This window comes from Pteropus vampyrus, unplaced genomic scaffold (genome assembly GCF_000151845.1).
Source record: "Pteropus vampyrus isolate Shadow unplaced genomic scaffold, Pvam_2.0 Scaffold90, whole genome shotgun sequence".
Taxonomy (NCBI): Eukaryota; Metazoa; Chordata; class Mammalia; order Chiroptera; family Pteropodidae; genus Pteropus; species Pteropus vampyrus.
The window spans coordinates 615,674-621,771 of NW_011888871.1; the positions used below are offsets into that span (position 1 = coordinate 615,674).

The window sequence follows — 6,098 nt, forward strand, 5'->3', positions numbered from 1 at the left end:
AAAGAGGCACAGGAAATCTTCCTGGGAATACTTACAGGAAGTCAAAGCAACTAGCAGACTGAAATAATCCGCTGCAGGGGGTAGTGTGAGGCGATGAGGGACACAGAGCCTTGAACCTGGAACCAACGGGCCGGACGGTGGGGACTCCAGGTCCCAGCACGAGGCAGCAGCTCCACACCGCCTAGCCCTCCCTGATGACAGAGAATGCTCTAGGCATGACGCGACCAACGGGCACAGCGAAGGCAGGCAGGAGAGGAGAATTCTATAGCTGAAGACGATGTCCTTCAGAAAGGGGACATTCTTGGACGAAGGAAAGCTGAACTGGCTGAAAGCAAATCCACACTCTGTTCTCCAAACAGAACAGAGCAGGTAACAGGAGACGGCTTAGAACTTCAGGAAGGAAAGAACATATCGGAATAGGTAAAACGGGTCAGTATAACAAACTACCCTACTTGCTGTGAGGTTTTAAATCACGTGCGATGACCGAAATAAAACCAACGAATGTGGTGCTCCAAGTGGAATAAGAAATACGTAAGACATTTAAATTTAAACCGTGGGGAGAGTAAAGGGATCCACGCTTCACTGAACGCTGTATGACACAGGCTCCAGGACACGGGGATGAGTTAGGTGCGTACCATAAACCTAGAGCGACCGCCAAGAAAACAGTCCGGAGCTCTGCTATGCTCAAAAACCAACCATCGGTCAATCAAGGGCGGGATCCTAAAATATGTTCAAATAACCCACAGGAAGGTAAGTGACAGGAAGAACCAAAAATAAAAAAATAAAATGAGACTCATGCCCTAACATACTAAATATTACTTTATCTTAAACGTAAACGGTCTAAATATACAAATTAGTTGGCAGAGATCGGCAGAGTAGAAAAAATATGACGTAACAATGGCTCTCTATAAGAAACTCACGCCAGCACAACAACAGGGGTAGGTTAAAAGTAAAAAAGTAAAAGGCCGTGAAAGCATTCATAACAAAAACAGAAGCGGCTATGTTCAAATATCAGATAAAGTAGATTTCAGAGCGAAGAAGATTACTAGAGATGACGAGGGACATTACACAATGACACGGGTCAGCTGTAGTTGAGACTCCAACACCCCACTCTCAGCAACTGACAGGACCACGAAATCGGCAAAGATACAGATGGAAACATAGCCATCAATCGACAGGATCTAGCTGACGTGAGACCACTTCCCCGAGCAACGGAATACGCATTTTTTCCCAAGTGTCTGTGGAACATTCACCAAGTTATACCATAGTCTGGGCCATAAAACAAACCTCAACAAAGTTAAAATAACTGAAATCACACAAAGTATCTTCTCTGGACATATGAAGTCATAGAAATCAATAACAGAAAGATAACAGAAAAACTTCTAAACTCTTGAAAACTATAGCACACTTCTAAATAATCCATGGGTCAAAGAAGACATTTCGAAAAAAATAAAAATGCATGTGAACCTAAATAAAAATGAAAATACAGCATATCAAAATACGGGGGCACAGCTAAAACAGTGCTGAGGAGGAGATTTATAGAGCTTAAAATGCTTACCTTAGAAAAGAGGAAAGATCTCAAATAAACAATCTAAGTCTCTACCCTGAGAAACTAGGAAAAAGAGAGCAAAACGAACCTAAAGGAAGAAGGAAGGAAATAATAAAGAACAGAAATAAATGCAATTGAAAAAAGGAAAACCATTAAGAAAAATCAGTGAAACAAAAGCTGGTTCTTCAGGGAGAAGAAAAAAAATCAAGAAATCTGATAAACCTCTAGAAAGACTGACATAAATAAAAAGAGAAGACACCAATCACCAATATCAGGAAAGAAAGAGAAGATGTGACTACTCTCACCACTGTAATTCAACAAAATACTGGAAATTCCAGCTGTTGCAGTAAGGCAAAAACAAGAAATAAAAAGCATACCTACTGAGAAAGAAGAAATAACACTGTTCCTATCTGCAGATAACATGATGATCTATGTAGAAAATCCCAAGGAATATAGAGGAAAGCCCTAGAACCAAAAAGGATATTCGGCAAGATGACAGGACGCAAGACCGAGACACAAAAATGGCCTGACCTTCCCGCACACCAGCAACGCGCGTCTGGAGACTGGAGACAGAAGCACAGTGTCACTGAAAGTGGCTCCGAATACTTTAGTAAAAGTGTAACGAAACATACACAGGACCTATATGCCAATAATAAATAGCAAAATGCTGATCAAAGAAATCAAAGATGACCTCAGTAAATGAAGACATACCATGTTCATGGATTGGAAGAGTCACTACAGTAGACATGTCAATTCTCCCCATATCGAGCTACGGGTTTAATGCAGTTGCTGTCAAAATCCAGGCAAATTTCACAGAGACATTGACAAACTCTAGAGTAGATAAATAATCTTGAAAAGGAAAAGTGGGAGAGATCACTCTCTGATATTATGGCCTACTATATGGCTACAGCAATCAACACAATGGGATTCTGGCAGCAGGAGAGACATACAGATCGGCAGAGTGAAACAGAGAATCCAGAAACAGACCCACGCTGATTTTTAACAAAAGTGCAAAGGAAATTCAGCGGAAGAGATTCTTTTCAACAGATGTTGCTGAGACGATTAGATATCCACAGGCAAAAAAGAAAAAAAAAAAAACCCTTCAATCTTATATAAAAATTAACTCAAGATGAAAATATAGGTTAAAAAAAATTAACTCTAAACAGATCAGGGACGTAAATGTAAAAGGTAAAACTATAAAACTTTTAAGAAAAAAGTAGGAGAAAATCTTTGGGATCTAAGACTAGACAAAGAGTTCTGAGACATGACATCAAAAGCATAATCCATAAAAGAAAAAACTGATAAACTGTACAACATCAAAATTAAAAACGATGCTCCGTGAAATGAGAAGAAGAGCAACAGAGAAAATTCCAGCAAACCACGTATTTCAGAAAGGACTAGTGTCTTTAATATATAAAGAATTCTCAAAACTCAACAATAAAAAACAAGCAACCTCAGTAGGAAATAGATAAAAAACATGAAGAGCCACTTCACAGAAGAGGTGTACAGACGGCAGATGAGCACACGACGAGAAGTTTAGCGCCGCTGGCCACGAAGGAAACGTAAATTAAAGCAGCAACGAGAGCGCAGTGACACACCCACCATTACGGCTGGAATAAAAGCGACGCCGACCGCCAGCAAGAACGCGGGAAGGGGATCCCCCCACACCGCCGCGGAGAGCGGACGATGGGGCGACCGCTTTGGAAGGCCTGGCGATTTCTCATAAAACTACACGCGCAACTACATCACCAAACGATTTTATCCCAGACACGCGAACATTTCTGTACATACAAAAACGTGTACGTAAATGCGCACACGAGATTTATTCATAATAGGCAGAAACGGGAAAACCCAGGTGTCTTCCAGCGGTGAGCGGTTAGGCGCGCTGCGGTAGAGCCCAGCCGCGGAGCTACTCGGCACCCCGAAGGCACCCACGACCGGCCACTGGCTCATGCAGCAACTTGGGTGAGCCGCCCGGGAATTATGCTGAGTGACAAGAGCCAGTTCCGAAAGGTCCCATTTTGCATGGCTCCACTTACAGTCTGGAAATGGCGAAATGACAGCACTGGACGGTCGGGGAGGGCGTGGGAGGGGAGGGAGCGGCCGCGGGGCAACACGGGCGGTGTGAGCACCGTTTCCAGTGCCAGCATCCTGGCTGCTACGCTGTGCTACGGGTTTGCAAGGTACCGCCATGGGCGGTAACTGGTGGAAAGGACACGAGGCCGCTATGTTATTTCTTACGAGTGCAGAGGACTATACATTTATCCCAAAATTAAAAGTTTAATTAAAAACAAAAGGACCCGGTACGGTTCCCAGCTCTGCCACCTGCTTATTAGGTAACTGACCTTGAGCAGACTTTAAACTATCGCCAATTTCCTCATTGGCTAAATGGGACAATACTATCCGAAGCGTTATGAAAATTAAACGCCATATACAAAATGGCCTTGCAATGGGCATGACACGTAGCTAGTCCTTTAAAAATAGCCTGTAAACGCGAAACCTGTATGTAGACACAATTATTGTTCTGAACAGTATCATTCAAATGTCCACTATTAAAGTCACTACAAAGTAATTTATTTAAATTAAAAAGCCTCTTCCCCAAATGATGTCAAACAAAAATGGAGGGAGAGTAACTTTTGGTTTTAGAATGAAAGCTGAATTTCTAACTAGTTATTGAAACAGTCACAGCAAATAAAGTGAGTTTAATGTGGAACTATAATTAGTAAAATAGTGGCAAAATGGGATACTGGTTAACAAACCTTGTTTCAGTTGGTGAGGAAGTCAGTAAAAGCTCATGTTTACAGGTATCAGGAAAGGGTTAAGACTGGGTTTTCTAAAATGCACTTACACACTGCTTTAGATTTAAAAGTCTGTATTTCTAAATATTGTCTCTGCCTCCTGAGTTTAAAGAAACCAGGAGACATCGGCCAAATCTTTATGCCCTTAAACCTGCCTGGTTTGGAGGTCCAGAAAACAGCAAAAATAAAACCTGGCTCTGTGGTAGACAAAGACAATCAACTGCACTTTACCCCAGAAGAGGAGGGGACTTTTAACCCCAGTCAGCCCCTGAACTGCCCCGGGGTACCTGGCCTTTAAAGCTGGGCAGCACTGGGCCAGAGCTCTGACTCAAGGAGGCTTCTGGAAGAGGAGAAATGGGAAGGAGTATTTCATCTTCAAATTATTATCTTCCCGTCACGATCCTCAAAGAGCTATTTCTACTACGATGGGATACGTTAATAACAGAGTAACGCGGGATGCTGGCCTGAGGATCCTGGTGCAGGCCGGGAAGTCTGGAGCCCCAGGGCCCAGCGCGGGGCCCAGCGCGGGGCCCAGCGAGGAGCCCCTTCATCTCCAAAGCCGGATGCTCCCTCACAGTGAAGAGAAAGAAGAATGTGCCGGAGGGGTTCCAGCCCCTTGCGAAATCTGAAGTCCCCTGGGCACTGTAAAATCTAGTTTCCAGGCAGCTTTCTGGTATGACAAGCTTCTCTCTACCTCTGCTTCAAGACAACTTTCCTCATACCTGTAATTTGGTTTCCCCAAAATGAGCCTGGGAAAGAAGGGTAGACACGAAACTTAAACAAACAAACAAACAAACAAACAACGGAAGGGGCTTCATCAAGGTGCAGGAGGGCCTCTACTTCCCTGTCACCATCGGTTTTCTCCACGTTCAATTCCTCCGGGACCTTTAACACGGGCTCGCAGTGGGAGAAACTGGAACTCAGACTTTGTCCACTCTGCGGGCTTTGTTTTTTTCCACAAATGAACAGCAAAGAATAAAAACGGAGCAAGAGACAGGAGAACCTGGAGATTACACACCACTTAAGAGCTATAATAAAATCTGCGATGCAAGGATTTAAGTCGTGTCCTGATACAAACAAAACAATTATGCGCAACAGAGAAAACCGGAACACTGGCTGGATATCTGATGAAATTAAGGAGTTAGATTTTTAGGTTTGACGACAGTATTGTTCTCGCTTATGCTTTTTAAATAGAGGCCTCATCTTTTAGCGACATAGACTGAAGTGTTTTCTAAGGTAATTATACAACGTCCGGGATTTGCTTCAAAATCAAGGAGCAGAAGTAGAGGTGAAACAAGACCAGCAGTGAACTGATTGATCGCTGCTGAAATTGGGGTGTGTGTGTGTGTGTGTGGGGTGGGGGGACCTACAGTTCGCTCTACTACTCTCTCTACTTAGTACATGTTTGAAATTTTCCTGATAAACACTTTAAAGAGGGACGTGGGGCGGGTTTCCTCTTTGGTTTACACAGCTCTTCTGAACTTACTGGGAGGGCAGGGCACGATGGCCCCCCGGATGGAAACGGGACCGCGCAGATGCAAGGGCGCATCCTCGACCGGGGGCCCAGAAGAGGCCCTCCCCACTAGAAGACCCCTTTCTCGACCCTTCCCAGCCCCCAAAGTTGGCCAGTCTTTCCACTTCCACGGTCGCCAGGTCCCCTAGAGGGGCAGGAGCGAAGGCCACCAAGCCGACGGGGGACAGGGCGCGCGTCCTTGGCCAGCTCCCCAAAGCTGCGGGCACCTGGGCGCTCG

General features: G+C 44.4%; 1 protein-coding gene and 1 long non-coding RNA gene across 3 annotated transcripts in view; both read right to left on the reverse strand.

The window, feature by feature from the left end:
• Positions 1-6,098, reverse strand: part of GNA12 (G protein subunit alpha 12) — a 76,664-nt gene that overhangs the window by 67,489 nt on the left and 3,077 nt on the right. The gene's annotated exons all lie outside the window — the stretch shown is intronic.
• The window catches only part of LOC111742274, a 4,905-nt gene continuing 2,914 nt past the window's right edge, over positions 4,108-6,098 (reverse strand). Inside the window, exon 2 of the long non-coding RNA XR_002781243.1 lies at positions 4,108-6,087. This is a non-coding gene — a long non-coding RNA (uncharacterized LOC111742274). The remainder of the gene's footprint in view (positions 6,088-6,098) is intronic.